Source organism: Puma concolor, chromosome A3 (assembly GCF_028749965.1).
Source record: "Puma concolor isolate L17-30 chromosome A3, mPumCon1.1.hap2, whole genome shotgun sequence".
Taxonomy (NCBI): domain Eukaryota; kingdom Metazoa; phylum Chordata; class Mammalia; order Carnivora; family Felidae; genus Puma; species Puma concolor.
The window spans coordinates 12,695,816-12,716,042 of record NC_141669.1 but is presented as its reverse complement, the minus strand read 5'-3'; the positions used below and the strand labels follow the sequence as shown (position 1 = coordinate 12,716,042).

Here is a 20,227-nt window from a genome sequence, read left to right as displayed (position 1 = left end):
AAGCAGTCTCCCTCCTCCCTCACTCAGCCACCGCCTTCGTGGGGATAGGCACTTTATCCATTACAGACCACAGAGGGGCTCCATCCACATGGTCTGCTTTGAACCTCACAGCACCCTAGTGAGACAGGAGCTAGGATCTGCATTTTACAAAAGACACAGAGGCCCAGAGTTTGGAAGTGACACAGACGGGACCGGGCAGTGAGTTAAAGAAATATAACCTGCCTGTCACATCCGAGCCTCCTCTTTTCAAAAGTATCTAGACCTCCCAGCATGGCCAGCAGACTCATCTCGAGCAGGGGTAATCAGGGGACTTGAGTGGTTGGGTGTGAGTGCGATGTAATGAAAAGATCCAAGTGCAGAACCCCTCACCCATTGGGGTACCAGTGTCCTAGAGTTATTCCTTGCCACAGCAGCCCTGTAGAAAGCAGGTGGTGGGTTTTTTTCTCCTGCTTCCTTTTCTGAAGAACACGAGCTAGATCCATTTTAACAAGCCATTTTGATGACCACGGGACTTCTGGAACGACGGCTCCTAACCTTGGCTAAACAATGAGAATCACTTGGGCAACTTGGAAAAAAAAAAAAAAAAGATGCCTGACTTCTCTGAGCCTCAGTAAAGTGATGATCACAATGCCGTTCTCTCCGTGTTCTGGGGATCGCTAAAACATTAATTCGCATGCAAAATTTGTATGTATACGGACTTGGCATATAGTTTTACAATCAACAAGAGGTATCCATTATTACATTATTAATTCGAACATGCTTATATCCTTCACTTTGCACAGAGGTAATTAAATGGTAAGAAGGATGGTGATCACGATAATTGGGATAAAAATTACAAGAGCAACCACTTATTAAGGACCAGTGTGCTGGGCATTGTATAAATATAACCCCTCATATTTACCCCATCCTTCACAATTATCTAAGCAGCTTTATCTTCATCACAAAACAAAACAAACGAAACAAAGTTCCTAGAGTACATATTAAAATACAAAGAAGATGAAGTATGTATTATAAATGAAGAATCAAGAGGCTCTAATGATTTATCCAGGAGCTTGGAGAAAGCAAATGTTGATTTTAGTGAGATTAAGTATATTCGATCTCACTCTAGGTTCTATCATTCAAAGTAGTCTTGTAAAAAATGCGTTGTGATATATTTCCATCCCCTTTATATCAGCTTTTTAAACACTGAAGGTCATTTGAATTTTTTTTTTAAATAAAGTTCACCTATTCTTGCTTTAATTCCATCTTTTCAATTTTTTAGAATAAGATTTGATGTTGAAGACACTGTTGGAGCTCTGTGTGTCTGTCTTTTGGGTCTTCCCCCTATGCTCCAGGAAGTTCCATTATTGACTCCAGACTCCGGTAAATCCCCAGAGCCCAGGCGTTTCACATGACTGTGGTAGGGAGAGACAAAGAGCCTGCTTCCCAGGCCCGGTTCTGTTTACACTTCCTTGATCAGGGATAATGATTTGTTTACAGGAGACATTCTGTCTTCATTAAACTCATTTCTGGACAATCAATAGAGGGACTAAGATGACAGGGCACATGTGTATTTGAAGTTCACACATCCTGCCTTGCTCAAGAGGGACCTAGGCTCAGCCAAGACTTTCTGATACTGACACTTAGGATCAAGACATCAAATGTTCTACTTGAATTAAGGAAAGATGACCCTTCCCCAAAGGAACATGAACATCGGCTCAGTAAGTGGTTTTGCTAATTATTCTTTGATTCCTCATACACCAGAGTGGGACGGGCCCTGCCCAGGGTATTGCATATACAGTGCAGTCGGCCTTCCATCCCCATTAAAAAATCATATTAGAAGATGTTTAATAAACAAGCTAGCAACAGTTACGCAATGAACTTAGGGGCTTATCGTTGCTAGTGCAACGTCCAGAAGGGTCCGCCAACCTTGATTGGCTGCTATGCTTATAAACGTCAAGGTTCACGCTTCAAGCTGAGATTCAGATCAGAACAAAAGAACTGATTACTTGTCTTTCCTTTTAAAAAGTGGAATATTTTTGATTAGCTAACTATAACGTTTTTAAAAGCCTCTTATTTATGCAGATACCTTGCAGGGCAAAGTTAAAAAAATAAGTTACAATGTCGCTCAGTTATGAATAATCACTGGTTTCCATTCACTTCTTTCCTCCACTCTGCTTTCCTTCTTCAAGTCCAAGTGCAGTTCTGCCTTTTAATTTGCCTTCGATCTCTTTATTGTCTCCCTTGTGCATAGGCTCAATCCCTGTTCTGATGCCAGTGTGCACAATAACATGTTTTGTGACTAGTAGATGAGCTAGCTCTGAGCAAGCATCCTGGAGCTGCCTTCAGCCCCACCGGGGCAGAGTCTCCAGGGAAATCACAGTCTAGAAGGCCCCAAAGATCGGCAGCAGCTACTGCAGCCATGGGCGGCCATTTTTGGCTGAGCAATCATCCTAAGTGTGGACCAAAGGGGTTGTTCCACAGGGAAACTCTAATAAGCCTTGTTGGAACTGGAAATTAATGAAGGCCTGGTCCATGTACTGGCAGCCAGGACTAAGAGACCTCTGTTCCCAGTGAAAATCAGACAGGAACAATGCCAACCCGAGTTTCATACCTAGAGGAAGGCACCTTGAGTGTTCGATCCAAATCCCAGGCCTAAATATAGACACTAAAATTGCATCGGACGATGCAGCTAGCATCAGGGAGCAAGGGCTAAGAAGCAGAGACATTTATTAGCTTCTGGAAACTGGAGATGGCACTCCGGTTTGAAGAATCATGGCTAAGATCACATGAGTGGTAAGATAAACGGTCAGGATTTAATTTAAGTTTTTCTGACACCTGAGTCCACTTCCCCTTGCTGTAATCTGTGGTCAAAAGGCAAGGGGGTGTTGGGTGGGAGGCAAGCTGGGTTCTTGCTGAGCCAGTGCCCAGAGGTCTCAACTTCTTTGAAGTCGTACTAAAATGTCACCGTTTCCTCCACAGAAAGAGTCGAAAAGCAGCCTCCGTCTGTAAGGTGGACGACCTTCTTAGCACTTCACTCCTGGCCAGGAGAGGCAACTGGAATAAACACCTCCCTGTTAACAAGATCTAGATCCTAGTTCTGGCTCCACCGTCAAGCAAGTGGTCCTGAGCAAGACATCTCAACCATCTGGACCCCAGCCCCTTGTTTACAAATTAGCAACATTAGTCTGTACCCCAGATAGAAAGGAGTGATAAGGTTTTCCCTGGCCTTGTGCAACAAAGCGACTGTCTTCTGATATATGATAACATGTCTTGGTTAGGAGAGTTGATTACAAGGAAAGCAGGAGGGGCAAGGAACCTTCTGGAAAGGAGCTGGGTCTTAACTCCTCTTTTGAGATGTTCTGCTATTGGATCTTCTCTGGAAGAATGAGAGAGCACCTATGCAGCCCACTGGCAGGAAGGCAGAAGGGTCTGGGTGGGCCAGGCTCAAAGCTAGGTGCCTTATGATGGAAAGGTGACATCTTGGCTGAGGATGGATGGAAGTCCCTGCAGACCCAGCTTTGGTGGCCCAAGAGATGATGGCATTTCTTTACAATGGCTGAGTATGTGAGTAGAAACTCCATGAGCTATAACCTTGGGAGTGGGGCCAGAGCAGGACAGAGGCCAATAAGGGCACCATAGAAACAGTGGCCAGGGACTCATCAGCGTGTCCAGAACCAGTTTCCACCGCAGTGAACTCTGAACCTACCATACTCCAGCTGTCTCTTCATCTCGCATGTGTTAGCAGGACCTATCCCTGCAGTCTGACTAAGCCCTAAAGATCCTTCATAGGCTGGTAGATAACTGGAGATGGGGTAGGGGTTGGCCTTCAAAGGGGTTGAAAACCTTCCTGCTAAGCTGGGCAAATGGGGCTTGGACATTGACCAGGAAAATTAGAAAGACTTGACCATGCCCATTCCCAAGCTGGCAAGCTAGTTCCTATCAGCCACGTGGGTGGTGGGGTTAGTGCAACGCACCTGTACGGGGGTGGCGGAGGAATCTGCCAGTGCACCACCCAGGTCTGGCAAATCCTCAGGCTGTGTCAGTGGCAGGAAGCCGCTGGAGTGACAACAGATGCCAGGGAGGGGTTCGAGTGCTATCACTTCAACAGCGCTTCCAGAAAATTCTCTTTTTTTTTTTTTTTTTTTAATTTTTTTTTTTCAACGTTTATTTATTTTTGGGACAGAGAGAGACAGAGCATGAACGGGGGAGGGGCAGAGAGAGAGGGAGACACAGAATCGGAAACAGGCTCCAGGCTCTGAGCCATCAGCCCAGAGCCCGACGCGGGGCTCGAACTCACGGACCGCGAGATCGTGACCTGGCTGAAGCCGGACGCTTAACCGACTGCGCCACCCAGGCGCCCCCAGAAAATTCTCTCTTAACTGGCATCGTGCTGGGGTGGGAGTGGGGGGTGTGGGGCAGAGAATGACGGAAATAGTCTGGAGATCCCGGTCCCAGGGAACAAGAGTCACTCTCAGGCCGTGGCTCCATGAAAGGACGGATGGCGGTACCTGCATCAGTTAGGCCCTTGGGTGAGAAGACGGAAACTCACTGCTTCCCTGACGCGATGGCGATCCTACGCGGAGCCGACGAGAGTCGGGGGAACCTACACAAATGACAGGCCCAGCAGTTCCCAGGGTGGCTTGGGCTATGTTGCACGTCACCGCACACCTGCCCTCTCAGGACAGAGGACAAAGATGCTTTCTGAAGTCGTGCACCTGCTCTTGACAATCGCAGGCTTATTGTCAGGTTACCTTTGAGAATAAGGTGAGAATGCCCCCAGGAGCTCAGGAACAGCCGGGCTGTGGCCTCAAGGAGATGGCCTGGGCTCCAGACAGCTCTGGGAAGAAGGTTACCGCACAAATCGCTCGGTGGCTGGTCTCTGCTTCGGCGCCTCCTTTTGCTACAACCTTCACCCATCCCCCGCCCTCCCCCGCCCCGTGTATCCCTTCTCGGCCTAGCTCCTCTGCTTACTCATCCATGTGTCAATCCTCCCGCTATTTAGAGCCAGCCTTCGTGTTCCTCTTGGTCTTCTCTCTTCCAGACCAGACCCTCCCACGTCCTCCTTCCTGACGCAGAGTGTCCTCTGGGTTCCACCCTCCAGCGGGGGCCTCAGGGGAGCCTGTGCTTTCAGCCCTTCTGAGAATCCTCGGAGGGGCGCCCCCCCTCCCGGGAGACGGGACCTGAGCGGGCAGCAGGCAATGACCTCAGTCTTGGCTCGCCTCTGACAGCAGCTCTGAGAAAACGTCTGTAGCTCTTTGCGCCTCGATTTTCTCAGCTGTAAAATGGAGATAATGACACAGGCTGCAGACCTCCAAGCCAGGGTCTAAAGGTTTGCCTCCGGCTGGACGGCTCTGGAGCCCTGTGTGTGTGGGAATGTAATTCATGTATTTATGGAGCTAGCTTTTTTTTTTTTTTTTTTTTTTTTTTTTCCCAGCGAGACTTCCTTCTTGATCCTCACATGACTCACAACATCTGATTTTCCCGTTCGGAGTGCATTTTGACTTAGGAACCTTCCCGTGGCAGGCAGATGCGCCCCTGTGAGCAGGGGCAAAGGAAGGGCTGCGGATGGTCCCTGAGGGTCAACAACACAGTTGAGTCTCAGAGGGGTTAGGTGGCTTGGCCAAGATCACACAGGAGGTAGCCCGTGGAGGACAAGGCACAAGATAAGCTCTCCCGTGGACTTTTATATCTACAGAAACTGCCCGCAGCCAGGCGGTACAACAGCACGGGTGCGGGGCACAAAAGCACCTGGCTTGGATTCTAGGTGCTCCCTCACCCTGCCGTGCCCTCTGGGACAAGTTACTTAACCTCTCAGAGCCTCGGGGTCTCTCCTTACGTGCCAGTGGCTGTTGAAATGATCCAACATGATCTGGGAGTACAATGGCATGAGAGTACGTGACAGCTGACGGGGTCGGTAGGAGTGTCCCCTCTACGGGAATGCGGTAAACCAAGGACAGGGCCGGAGAGGCGACTTGCCCAAGCCCTGGAGGCGACCCCCCACCCACCCCGGGATGCTCGGAGAGCGCTCTTCCCCCTTTCTGGGTGCCACCCCAGCGACCCGGACCACCCCTAGATGGTGCTGGTGCACCAGGCAGCGCCTTGGCGCGCCCCGCCTGCAGCCAGCTCGCGGCTGCCGCAGACGGCGGGCCGGGACAAAGGAAGGGCCGGCGGGGGCGGCGGCGCGTCGAGCGGGCCGCCCGCGGGGACCCCTGCAAGGGGGACTTCTCGCTTCCCCGAAGGGGGCGCCGCTGCCCTGCGCGCTCGCGTTCGGCGGGAGCGGTTGAGCCTGGGGGTGCGGGAGTCTGAGCCGCGCCGGCCCACCTGCGCCACCACCCACCCCTGCAGGGAAGCAGGTGGGCTGAGCGCTCCGGGGCGTCTCTGGGGACCTCCTTCAGGCAAGGCCCCGTCGGTGGTTCCACTTGCCAGGTCAGGTTCCGCTGTCACTCATTCGCAGATCATTGCCCCAGATTCTGGGCTGCAAGGGGCACGACCGCTAACTGCTAAGAAGCCATGCCAGCCCGGGGGCTTTGGCAGGTCACCCCCGTGACCTTCATGCTGCCCACCTGCAAAATGGGTGTGCAGGCGTCTACCCCGTCGTGCTCACTTCCACGTTCAGCAGACCTTTCCCGTGCTCCTGCTCCTGCAGGCGGGCGGCTCCCTGCTGCCTGTGACACCGGCCTGCCCTGGATATGCCAAACCCACAGACCTCCAAAGACACGTGTCCTGAGAGAGGACGGTGAGAGGAGGGACTGACTGCAGGTCGGGTAAAGCTTGTGGACATGCCAGAAAACCGTGGGGAGGCTGTGAACATTGTTATTACCCATAAATGAGGGTGAGTACACTTGCTTTCAAAGCCCCGTTCACGCCTCCCATTATCTCACTTTGAGTGATAGGGTGGCGATTCCCAGCCTCTCACTCCCTGCCACCTGGTGCCACTAGGCCCATGGGGTGCTCCTTAAATAAACAGCCCCAAGTCTCACTGAGTTTGAACCCCAGCCCTACCCCATTAATACCTGGTCAGTTCATCTTCCCAAGACTCCATTCCCCATCCGTAAATGTGGAGGTTTTGCTAAGCTATGTTGCTGGAGTCTGGGCAGCTTTGTGGGGATGCATATTGTTAGACTACGTGTCGTAGGCAGGCTGAGCGATGCGGCCGACAGATTGGGGGATCTGGAGACGTGAACCTTAATCCTACCTATTTGACTACCTTGTGGGGGGTCTTGGGGAAGCCTCTTCTCCTAAGAATTCAATTTACCCAGGGGCGCCTGGGTGGCGCAGTCGGTTAAGCGTCCGACTTCAGCCAGGTCACGATCTCGCGGTCCGGGAGTTCGAGCCCCGCGTCGGGCTCTGGGCTGATGGCTCGGAGCCTGGAGCCCGTTTCCGATTCTGTGTCTCCCTCTCTCTCTGCCCCTCCCCCGTTCATGCTCTGTCTCTCTCTGTCCCAAAAATAAATAAAAACCGTTTGGAAAAAAAAAAATTAAAAGAAAAAAAAAAAAAAAAAGAATTCAATTTACCCATCCAGGCAAGCTGAAAGAAGGGGCATGAGCCCACCTGGTGACCAGTGCCTCCGCCCCCCCCCCCCCCCGCCCCCAACTCAGTCTATTTCTCAGAGACCACTTTCTTTCAGTCCAGAAGGAGGCGTACTAATGTGATGACCAAGGGCGTGAACTCTGGAGCTGACTGCCTGGGTTTACATTCCAGCTGTACCACCGTCTAGATGTGCGACCTTGGGCAAGCTACCTGTGCCTCAATTTCCTCATCTGTCAAATGGGGATACTGATGAGGAGGAGGACAGCATACAACCTCGTTAGAGTAGACCAGGCAATGGTAACAAACTCAAACACGCATTAGCTCAACAGAAAAGTTTCTCATTCACAAAATAGGGTAGTTTCAGATGCGTAGGGAATTCTGTCCCAGTCATTCAGAAGCCTCAGTCTGACAGTTGTTCTGCTGTTTGCAACATTTGGTTTCCGAAGACCCCATGAGGAAGAGGAACACGGGAGCCCCGTGGCCTGATCTGGAACAGGCACACGTCCCGGCCATTCGCTTTCCATTGGCCAGTGCCGAGAGGTGTGAGACACCTAATCCAGGGAAAACTAGAGATACCGTCTCAGCTGTGCACCAGGAAGAAGGGAACGGGTCACAGAACCATCCAGCAATCTTGTCGCTATGTATGACCTTCGTTGTAGGGTGTCTTGAGGATGAAGTTAGTTTAATATACGTGAATCCTGAGTGCCAGGCACCTGATCAAACATAAATGTTTGCCGTTTTTACTCTTATTCTCATTCTTGTCCTTCAGAGAATTCATTAAAGATACGAACCGGGAAGCCCGCCTAGACTTTCCAGCCAACACTGCAGTGGATTACTTAGGAGGCTTGTGGACGCTCCCCCGTCTTACAGCCCGGCAACCTCAGGCACCTCGTGGCCCCATACGCTTCTCCGATAGCTCTTGTTTCTGTGCTGCCAGGGAAGCTTCCCGGAAAACAGTCCTTCCGGAAGATCTTTACGTCATTCTGATGCATTGAGAAGAGCCTCCGGTAGCGTGGACTCTGTACTTCATTTTTATACTCAAGTACAGACCACGGGGTGTGTGTGCTCCTCTTTCCCTCCCACGCACCACCTCTCACGTACTACCTCCCTACCTCCCTCACCCTGGTACAGGGCAAGAAGATAGGTATTGGGATTGGAGAGCCCCGCAAAGGAAGGCAATCAGATCTGCCAAAAGTTGGTTGTTAAAAATTACTTAACAGGGGCGGCTGGGTGGCGCAGTCGGTTAAGCGTCCGACTTCAGCCAGGTCACGATCTCGCGGTCCGTGAGTTCGAGCCCCGCGTCGGGCTCTGGGCTGATGGCTCAGAGCCTGGAGCCTGTTTCCGATTCTGTGTCTCCCTCTCTCTCTGCCCCTCCCCCGTTCATGCTCTGTCTCTCTCTGTCCCAAAAATAAATAAACGTTGAAAAAAAAAATTAAAAAAAAAATTACTTAACATCCTTGCTCCTCAGGTTACTTATCTATAAAATGGAATCAGATGATACCAATGGCCGCAGGGGGCTAGCGAAAGTGAAAGATAACGGATACGAAACATCAAGCACTGAATAAACAGTGCACACTCTTCATAAATAGTAGCTACTTTGGGTTGATTGACTTTGCGTTGACTTCTTGCGAACTCTGCATTTATGGAGTGCTTAGTGTGTACTCAGTTAGAGGTAAACAGGTGGGTGTGACTGAACTTCCAGGCATCTAATCTTTTAAACCATCTGCCTGCTTGTTCTGGCATGGACTCTCCCTCCCTGGGCACCCAAGTTTTCAAAGGAGAAAGCTCCCAGCCTGCTCCCTCCTTCCCGGGCTGTACTCCCTGGGTCCTCCTGCGTGCCATGTTCTACCCTGCTAGAAGTCCTCCGTGTCCAAGACTACTGTCATAAAGTTTTATTTGGAGATAAGGAATGCAAGGCTATGTTAGGAAGTCAACAGAAAGCATTGGAAATGAAAAGAATAGAGCACTTTCATATAATCTAGTAACATTATGGAATCTTGATATAGTCTCCAAGACACGTAACTAGAGTATCTACTCTGGGCTCAGTGCTATCTGGGCCCAATGTTACAAACGTTGTGACATTGTGTATGAGTGTCCATTTTCCAATCAGTCAGGTGATGACTCCAAGAATCAGTGGTATGCTGATAAATATCTGCCAATAAGTTCTCTAGGGAAAAAATATACGTATATAAAATATATATGTGTGTATATATACACACACATACACACACAAGTTGCCTATATATGAATATATGCATTTGTACATAAGTTGATTATAAATTTTACCAATGTAAAATATTATAGTACACAATTTACAAATAATAAGAAAATATATAATGTTCCTTATTGTACATTTCACACAGCCAAGTCGTTCTCACAGAATGCTTTCATTGACGTTTGCCAAATTACTGTATCCGTTAGCAACCTATGATAGCTATTGATGAACAACAGTTTAGATATGAATGTTAGTTGATATTTTCATTTTTTTTATTTTAGAGAGAGAAAGAGAGAGAGAGAGAGAGAGAGAGAGAGCACACAGGGGAGGGGCAGAGAAGAGAAAATCCGCACTGAGTTTGGAGCTCGACAAGGGGTTTGATCCCACAACCCTGGGAACATGACCTGAGTCAAAATAGAGCCAGATGCTCGACCATCTGAGCCACCCAGGTGCCCTGATATTTTCATTTTAGTTAAAAAGTAAGATGGAAGTGAAAGGATGGAGATGTGTGTTGGCATCTCGCTTGTTTATCAATGACTTGAACAGCTTCTTTGCTGACTCAGATCAGTTTTTGAAAATGAAAATAATATTCCTCCGTGTTTTTGTGGGTTATTCACAATGGAACAGCTATAGACATGGCACATTTTTTAAGTTTAACTTGCATTATTAACATTTTACCCACCACTCTTTTATGTCTAGGCAATCAACAAATTAATAAATCGAGGCTTGGTATGTGACGTTTGCTGATTTCCGTGGTATAAATGCTCCCAACCATGACTACTTTAGAGCTACCAAGATAATTTTGCTGAACATGGAATTACAAAGATATGTGACCCCCATTATACAGTATTTTTCATCATACAGATGTGATGGATGTAAGTAAACTCAAGAGCACAGAAAATGGTAAGAGACAGTCCAATAATTAGGAAGTGATGACTTTGAGCATTTATTACTGTTGTTTTCATCATAACTTATTTAATTAAGTTTTATAGTTTAATTTTTAAATAATGGCTATGTTGAACAATCAGCTCGCACGATTTCTGAAAATTTAACAATCGGCTCATAAGCTGGCTTAAGGACACCACTGTCAAGGGCATAATGTATTTTCACTGGAAATTGTATTAAAAAACATACTATTTCTTAATATTGTTCAGGAAAGGGTGAGGAAAGAGATGGGGAAAGCGGGTAGGAGGAGACAGGGTTTATGGAGAAGTTCAGTTTCAACTGAACAGACGCTGTCTTTGCCAACAGAAACCATCAGTGTGGGCACCAAACCCTTTGAAAGTCCTGCCTGAACAGAAGTCCATTCTCTGCCCCAATTTTGCTTTTGCCCAGACCTGTATACTAGCTCCGCCTTCGGCGATAGTCAGGTGTTCAGCTTTCCCATTCAGCCACGTGGAGCACTGGCTGAAAGATCTAGAGTGTGAACTTGAAGAAGTGTGTAGTTCCGCCACATCCATTTCTACCTCACACCCATGTCCTGGCCCTTCATCCCCCATTCCCAGTGCTGAGAGTGGGGGGCCAGCCTGTGTCCTTTATCCATGGGGATCCTGTGGTCTCCCACTTTGCCCTTCTGTCTTCAGATAAAGTGGATAGGGCACTCTGTTCCCCAAACTCCACAGAATTGTGAGTGATGTCACGGGCCCCCGGGAAGAAAGCCTGGTCCAGGCTCCCCATCTGGTTTCCCCTTGAGATTTCCTCACAGTCTTTCTCCCACAACTCCAGCCTTGGGATTCTGTGTCTCACACGTTAGGGCTGAACTGGAAAGCAAGAGAAGAAGCATCGCATGGGGAGAAAAGGAAGTGCCAAGGAAGGCCAGCTGAGTCTCCCTCCTATCGACTTCTCATGGTTGGCCAACCCACTGGAATTCATTTTGTCTGCGTGCCACCATCAGCATGGAGATGCAAGGGACTTTGGGGAACACGAGGTCCAATGTTCCTGGCAGGTGAGAAAACCCAGGCCCATTGAAGCAAAGTCAACTGCCCATGGTCCCGTAGGCGGTATGGAACAGCAAGGATTCAGCCACAACCCTTGGAGGCACAGCCCAGAGCACTTCCCAGATGGTTTCCACACCTTCTCACAGAGTTGAAAGCAAGCAAAATTCTTCAGAGTCAACAGCTTACACATCTTGGGATTTTTCTTCTCCTTTGACTCTGTTCCATTCCCGGAGGCTCTGGGTGTGTCTGTTGTAATCTTCCACCATATCTGTCTCCCACCTCCAGCTGCTAGACTCTGAGCCCTTCCATCACATGAGCCACAACCTAGTCATCTCTGCTACGGCAGAAGGAGCCAGGCTCACACTCCGCACACCTGGATTTTAACCCCAGCTCAGCCTAGCTGTGTGGCTTGAGCAAGTGGTTGCCTTCTTTGAGCTCCAATTTCCATAACTGCGAAGTGGGAACGGCAGTACCTATTTACGGGGCCTCCTAACCATTAAACACACGATGTGTATGGGCTTCCTAGTACTAAGTCTGGTTCTTGGCAGACAAAACAGAAGCAACGTATTACGATGCTCGTGTCCTTCTATTTCCATTACATTTTGCACAGCCTGGCAACAAGGGTGCAGTACAATGACCTGAATGAATGAAATGGTTAAGGAATGAACATGCCTCAAACCTCTATCCCATGCTCCTTCCAAATATGCCTTGTGTTTTTCCCTTCTTTGCCATCCCTACTGTGACCATTTTCTTTCAGTTCCCTACAATTTCTCGCCTGAACGACCATAGCCAGCTCCTGCTTAGTGTCCCTGCCTTCAGCCTATCCCTGTTCGGATCGGTCTTATACCCACATCTAGATCAGTCTTTTTACGGCTTAGCTGAAAGTCAGGGTCTGTGTCTCACACAGCACCTCCATGATTTCTAAACAGGTTCAGTGAACAGCTAACCAATTAAATATGCAAAGTGGATATAGCTTTGTAGATGAAACAGACCATATAGAGAAAGATGATATATATATAATCATCTCCTTCTCCCTTTTTCCTTCTATACCTCCAAATTCTTTCTGTTACCACCTACGTGCCATCTTCAGCATTAGGAAAAGTTTAGCAGGTTTGTGCTAACAATAATAATTATTATATTTCTGGAACTGTGCAGGTATTATCTCACTTAGTTATTATAACAACCCTATAAGGTAGGATAAAGGACAAATTGTCACATGTGTTCTAGGCATGTAAACACTCTTTGCCAAGGTTCAGTTAAATGCTGGGTAATAGTGGGGCACCTGTATGGCTCAGTCGGCTAAACGTCAGACTCTTGATTTCCGCTCAGGTCAGGATCTCACAGTTCATGAGTTTGAGCCCCATGTCGGGCTCTGAGCTGACAGCGCAGACCCTGCTTGAGATTCCCTGTTTCCCTCTCTCTCTGCTCTGCTTTCTCTCTGTCTCTGTCTCTGTCTCTCTCTCTCAAAAATAAATAAATAAATTTAAATACTGGGTAATAGTGGTAAAGGCATGCTTAGTCTTATCTGGGGCCCTGGAAACATCCACTGAAATATGGAGGGGTGGGGCAGAGATGGTGAGGAAGGTCCCTTCGTAGAGCCCCTCTTTGTGGTTGGGTGACCTTGAGCAAGACTGTTCACACTAGATCTCATTAGCAACTCACAGCTGATAACATTTGCCACCTCTCGCCCATGTGTTGTTTGAATGAACTGCAAGTTCCTGGAGGCTGGAGAGATGGCGATCTTCGTCATTATTTGACCACAGCAATATGCACATGGAGGCCTCCACAATTTTGGCTTTTGCAAATGCAATAGAAATGAAACAGGTATTATTATTCTCATTTTAAAGATGAAATCAATTGAGGCTCAGGTAGTGAAACCCGATAGCCAGGATGAGATCGCAGGTTTTCTGATACCTACTTGTGTTCTCTATTGTTGTTTAAAATTATTTGTCATGGGTCCTTTGGAAAATCTGCTGATGATTTTGGAAATCATTTAGAAAAATATGACACAACTATAAATGCACTTCCATGGCTTCCTAAGGCCTCCTATAGATTTGCCATTCATTTATTTTGGAAACATTTATTGAGCACTTTTCTGTGCCAGCCACTCTTCTAAGCACTAGGAATATAGTGATACGAAGCAGAATTTCAGCACTTCAAGAACTAACACTCCGAAGGTTGAGGAAGACAGTGAACAGATAAACAAATACATATATAAGGTATTAGCTAAGGTATTATACCTACCAGGAAGAAAAAATGAATCAGCATAAGAAAGACAGAGTGTTCCACACAGGTGCTGTTTTGCATTGAGTGTTCAGAAGAGTGTGCTGATGAGGTCACGTTTGAGCAATATTAGAAAACAAAAGAAGAAGAAGAAGAAGAAGAAGAAGAAGAAGGGGAAGAAGAACCAAATTATGTAGGTATTTTGGAAAGAAGAATGTCAGCAAGTACAAAGGCCCTGAGGTGGCAGGGCGCTCGGCTGTGTGGAGGCCAGAGTGGCGGAGTATAAGTATAGGGGACAGTAGCAGGAGATAATACAGGACCTTGAAGCCCTTTATGGAGGCAGTGAATGGCACGGAAGGCCACTGGAGGCATTCTAGACATTGGGGGCCTTTCTCCATACCAATACCACCAAACTGTTTGTGACTTGACTATGTGATAGCAACTAGGCTAGATAATTGACCCATTCACGCAACCGTCCATTTGTTTCCTTGTCTTGGCCACAACATCTAGAAGCAAGTACTTCTGCCCAAGGGTCACCAGTCCCCATTATCTGACATACCAGGCAATACATTATCCTACTCAGTACTCCAAACTCTATGAGCTCATTTCCTCTTGCCGGTCCCACCCCAGGGCCTTTCCTGGAGTGGTCTCCATCAGCTAGAGAACCTTATCTTCTTCTTCACTAATCTTGATATCTTCTTAGTCTATAAGGGCTGGCCCAAGTCCCACCTGTCTTCCCCATATCTTCCAGGCTAACAGGATGCCTCATGTCCCCTCTATCTGCTAAGGACTATAATCCTCCTAATCTGGGTCAATCAGTTGGGTGTGAACATTGTGCTGCCCATATTAGCTGTTTCAGCTTTATCTCTTCCCTCCCTGGAGAGCACGTCTCTGGTTCTTTATTGTACATGTGTGCAATGCTGGGCACATGATAGCATTTAATCAAATCAAATCAAGTCAGTTTATGACTGGAGTTTACACCCCATTCCTCTGGCGCCTTGGCCTTTTCCAGATAACTGAAGTCGAGACTGTCGAACACCAAACAAATATATTTAGTTCTTCTTAATAGACATCTTTCTGAGATGTATCTGACATTTCCAGAAATTCTGAATTCCCATCTGCCATACGGAACTATGTAATTTCAAAATCACTCAGAGATGTCACTCTAAAGACCCATTAGCATCCTGAACAGTATCACAGTTCTGTATCGGGTTTTAAGGCTTTCTGTCTCCTCCCTCAGTGTCATACAATGTCACCTGGATTTTGCTTAGGGCTCATCACGTATCCGTCTCCCCTGAAGGCCTTTGCAAGGCTTTCCCTACTAGGGTACTATGTTTCTTTTACTAAGGTCCAGGAAAATAGATCACTAGAAGTCTCCAGAAAACACTGCCTGCACACCTACTCGACACCAAGCTCCATCCCAGGGAATAGACTAAATAAAACGTAACAGCAACGTCAACAAGCTTCAACCCCCCACACGCATGACAGTAATACACAGAGGCAAACACTGTAATGAAAGCATGCACGTGACAGAGTGACAACAAACTGTGGGCAGTGGGAGGAGGTTATAGGGGCTGCTTAGAGCAGTAAAAATTTGAGATAAGCTTGAAAAATAAATGGGGTTCACTAGAAAGAATAGACAGGGAAGACAGGTTCCAACAGAGGAAACAGTACCCTTGGGTAATTGATGGAAAACGAGAATCTAGACTCTATATAAGGCTTTGAAAGAGGGCATGAGAAGCTATGCACATAATCTTTAATCCTGGGGCTTTCTGACCGCTTATGTGGATACCCAGGGGACTCTTTTGATGGGTTTGGGATCAAAAGGTCCTGAGTGAGTCAGATTGCTGGGAAATGGACTCGTGGATAAATGGGGTCTAATTGTGGCCCGGGATGGTGGCTACTTGAAAGGACCTTGGCCACGGCTGTGGTAAAGAACGAATTTCCCGCAGGTCTGCAAATGCAATGGCATTTCTAAAATCAATTAACGCCGGCCAGTTGCAAGAAGAAAATAAGAGAATATTTTATGATATTCTAGGATGTCAGAGTTGGAAGGTCTCTTAGAATTAATCTGTTTTACCCTTTGATTGATTATTTGGTGATTAACTGAAGGTGGAGATCACATCAGAGACTTACCTAAGCGGATGTAGCTGGCGGCGGAGAAAGAACTAGCATTCCGGGTCTCCTGGTGTCCAGTCTGCTGTGTTCTTCTATTCCAAAATGTGCCTTTTGAATCTGTTATTGTATCTATCACTTCATTTAACAAACATTTGCTGAGTGTGTGGGGTCAGTGAATATTTGAGTGAAGCTATGCATTGAAAAGGAGGGCAGAGCAAGGGAACCACATCATCTTTGGTAGGATGAGGTTCTGGGTTCCCGGAAATAGAAGGGCATATGTTGTGCCATCAGAACTCTCCATCGATTCACCTCCTACAAAGCGTCGGACGCTTTCAAAGGTTTCATTTAATTAGGCCTTCGGAAATATTTATTTGCACCCATGAGATGCTGGGGATACAGTAGTGGACAAATTCATGAAGTCTTCACCTTCTGAGGACAGACCTTTATCGGGGAGAGATTTATACATTTACATTCATAATATAGCAGGACCAACCTCGTACGTCAGGATACTGGTAAATGCTAAGAAGAAAAATAAATCAGGAGAAAGAGATAGATAGTTGCAGAGAGGGCTATTGTATATAAAACGATCAGGGAAGTCCTTCCTGAGAAGGTGTCATATGGCCAGCCACCTAGATGAAGTGAGAATGGACCATGCAGCTATGAGGAAGAAGACCATGCTTGGTGCACTCAGGGAAAGTGTAAAGGCCCTGAGAAAAGAGTTTTCTTGGTGTGTTTCAGGAATAATAAGGGGTCACATGGCTGGAGCACGAGCAAGGGGGAGAGGTCGGGAAGACAGTATTAGCCAGGGCTGGGGCCAGGATATAAAGAAACACAGCCAGGGGGCGCCTGGGAGGCTCAGTCGGTTGAGCCTCTGACTTCGCCTCAGATCATGATCTCGGGGTCTGTGAGTTCCAGCCTCGCGTGGGGCTCTGCGCTGACAGCTCAGAGCCTGGAGCCTGCTTCGGATTCTGTGTCTCCCTCTCTCTCTGCCCCTCCCCCGCTCATGCTCTGTCTCCCTCTCTCTGTCAAAAATAAATAAACATTAAAAACAAAAATAACAATAATAAAGAAACACAGCCCGTAACAGAAGAGTAAAGGATAGAGAAAAACAAAACTCTCTGGACCAGGGAGCCACACCCCTGTTTATAGTATTTTTCTCTGCACCTGACTTCCTGAATGCCTCTGGATGTCTGATTGCCCCTCCTGGGCCTCAGTCTTCCTATCTACGATAAGCAAACAGAAGGTGACGACTAACGACCTCCCAGCTCTGTAGCCTGTGGACGTTGCTTATGCATCTCAGATTCACCCATCGGGCGGAAAGTAGCAGGTGCGTTGTGCCCGGAAGTACAGATGGCTCGTCCATGTTCCTGAACCTTCTGAGTGTCTCTTTATAGGCAGTCAAAGGTAGCTAACCTTTCAGGCATTTCAAGAAAACCAAATTCTCTGTGTCCACAGACCGCCTTTAAAAGTTTGAAGGGACTTGCGGCAAAACTCATCTGTAAACCTAACAGCAGTGATAGAGGCCACAAGCAAACACGACTCATCTTGGTGGGAAGTGATTGGACGTCTCCTTTTATAATGGGTGAAATCACATCTTTTGCAAGTTGTGCATCATCCGTGAAGACTTTCTTCTTCTAATGATCGGCTGTCACTCCGTCTTTGTAAAGTGGGTAATGGAATTATTTTTAAAGCTTTCACTTAACAGCCTTGCTCTTTGTAAAGACCCGCTTAAGGAATGCAAGCATCTTTAGCTAGGGAAGTGACAACTGTCTGTGACATTAAATAGATCTCTTTCTTACCTGTCCTGTTAAACATGCGAGATATCAAACTCCTCTTCCGTATGACAGCGGTTAGATTTGTGCTCCACGTCGTACAAAGCGTAGGGCGCACAGCTGGTGAACACACTGGGAGGTACACAGAGCCACATCAGGGTTACATTTAAAGGCCTTTTAACAGCACGTGTAAAGATAAAAATGCTGCCTCTGGAGGTTACAAGTTTCTCGTTACTGGAGATGATCAAGAAAAGACCATTAGGCAGGGTATTACAGACAGAGAGATGTGTCAGTCGGAGAACTGAACAAGCTGCCTTCAAAAAGCCCTTCCCACTCTGAGATCTTCTACTCCATTAGCATAATCTTCCCTTAACCTGAATTCCTATTATCCAAGAGCAGGTCGGGGGTGGGGGAGGATTGTCAATGCCATTTTAATCGCCACACGCCTTTGCCAAGGAGATAAACCCAGCAAGGGCTGACTACAAATACATGCAGCCAAAGAAATGGGTTTGAAGCCATGTGCAGTGGTTTAGAAGGTCCTAACTCCCGCGGAGAGAGAAAAGAGCGTGCACGTGTGCGCATGGGTGTGTGTGCATGTGCTCACGTGTGCACGTGTACATGTGCACGTGAGCGCGTGTACACAGGCATGCATGTGTGCCTCCATCTGTATTTCTTGCCTGCGATGGGGTCTTTGTCTTCTAGGCTTTATTTTCTATTTTTTGAAAATCACAGGCTTAAATTAGTCTTAGTAGTTCATACTGAGAAATGGTTTGGGTGTTAACATGTTAGCTCTTATCCAAGCGTAGTATTCCTTCAGGATTAACTGATATGACTCATATTTAAATTTTTTTCTCATGATATGCCACTTAGTGACTTAGGAGAAAATGCCAAAAACTTCATATAATCCTTTCGAAAGTTTAGATCATGGTTTTCAATGGTTAGGGGTTTCTGGTTCATGACGAAAACTTGAACACACCTCTTTTTCTTTCTAATTGGAAAGGACAACAGAAAAAGAAAGGAAACATAAAGCCAATCAAATGTAGAGAACAGAAATAGGGACACCAGGATACCAGGAAACTTGATTTTTGAAAAGTGACAAGTAGATGGCTTCCCAGGAATGGCTAACCCAGAGTGGAGAAGGCGGAGGGCCAGAACAGAAGAGGGCAGGTTCGTAGCAAAGGTGGAGCTGTTTGAATTAACGTCTAAACAGGTTCCAAATCTGAAGTCTGTGGGTATGGAAAGCCAAGAACTAAGGATCAGTGTCTATGCTATTTAATTAAAAAAAAAAGCCCCCCCAAATCTCTTCATGGAGTCTCTGAACGCTTCCATTTCCCCTCCCTGGGCACAGCAACCGGTAGTTACACGGCCGTAGGCAGAGAGCACTCCGTCCTGTGGACATTGACCGTTGCTGGGGAAAGTCTTAGAGGCCGTGTGTTAACGCTGGCCTCCGAGCACGAGCCTTCTTGTCTGGCAGGCTGGTGGAAGGTGGAAAGGCACAGGCAAGGCAGTCTGCTCACAAAATTCCACCTAATCCCTGCCAGCCAGCGCAAACACACACAACCACACACGGTTCACCATCAGCCCTCCCAAGGGGCCACACAAGTCAACATAGTATGGGAGGAAACTCATGACAGCTCCCTGCACTAGTCAAACAACTCCCCATTCATAAATATGAATGGACACCCAGATTTGCCCCACACCCAAAGACGAAGAAAAGGGAGGTATATAAGAATAACTCCTCTCCTAAAGAAGAAATAGAGTTAATCCAGGGAGCAAAAGAGAATGTAAAAGTATAAGATTATTGTTCGAGTCAGACAATATTATAATTATTTTTGAACGGGAGTAGCTAAAAGAGGAACACTTGGAAAAGAAACCAAAATCACATGAAATTTATAATGAAATTGTCATTGGGAAAAAAAAATCCATAGAAAATATGAAAGATAAAATCAGGGATGTCTCCCAGAAAGAAGAACAATTTATTAAAAAAAAAAAAAACAGATTAAAGAGGAAAATTAAAAGATAAGGCAGAATAATGCAAAATACTCACAATCTAATAGATGTTCCGGGGGGGGGGGGGGGGGGAAGCAGAGGAAAACAAAAAGGGACATTATCAAATAAATAACAGAATTAAAATTTCCAAAACGGAAGACCACCAACCCTCAAGCTGCAAGGACCACTAAAAGTCACGAAGCAGAAGGAATGAAACATGATCCACATTTTGGTGCACATATCCTTGTGAAAGTTTAATATACCAACAATAAGAAGACAAGCTTAGATGTTTAGAGAAAAAGAGAGAAAACTAAACAAATTTTTTTTTTCAATTAAACCAAAAATAGTTACATCTTCAACCGACCTCTCATCAACAATAGCAGATGGAGAAGTCCTTACACATTATGGAATGAAGACATTTTCATTTATACAAGACCTCAGAAAGTTATGTTCCATCCACT

The 20,227-nt window shown here is 46.8% G+C and overlaps 1 long non-coding RNA gene across 2 annotated transcripts; it reads right to left on the bottom strand.

Annotated features, from left to right (window-relative positions):
• Positions 1–9,761: 9,761 nt before the first annotated feature.
• On the bottom strand, positions 9,762–18,108 carry LOC147582256 (uncharacterized). 2 transcript variants are annotated; one of them, XR_015248890.1, is made up of 3 exons: positions 17,805–18,101; positions 16,024–16,446; positions 9,762–14,915 (listed from the first exon to the last, which is right to left on the bottom strand). It is a non-coding gene; the product is annotated as an uncharacterized LOC147582256 (long non-coding RNA). The 2 variants fall into 2 exon arrangements; XR_015248889.1 differs by having other exon boundaries at positions 9,762–16,446; positions 17,805–18,108.
• Positions 18,109–20,227: the final 2,119 nt, after the last annotated feature.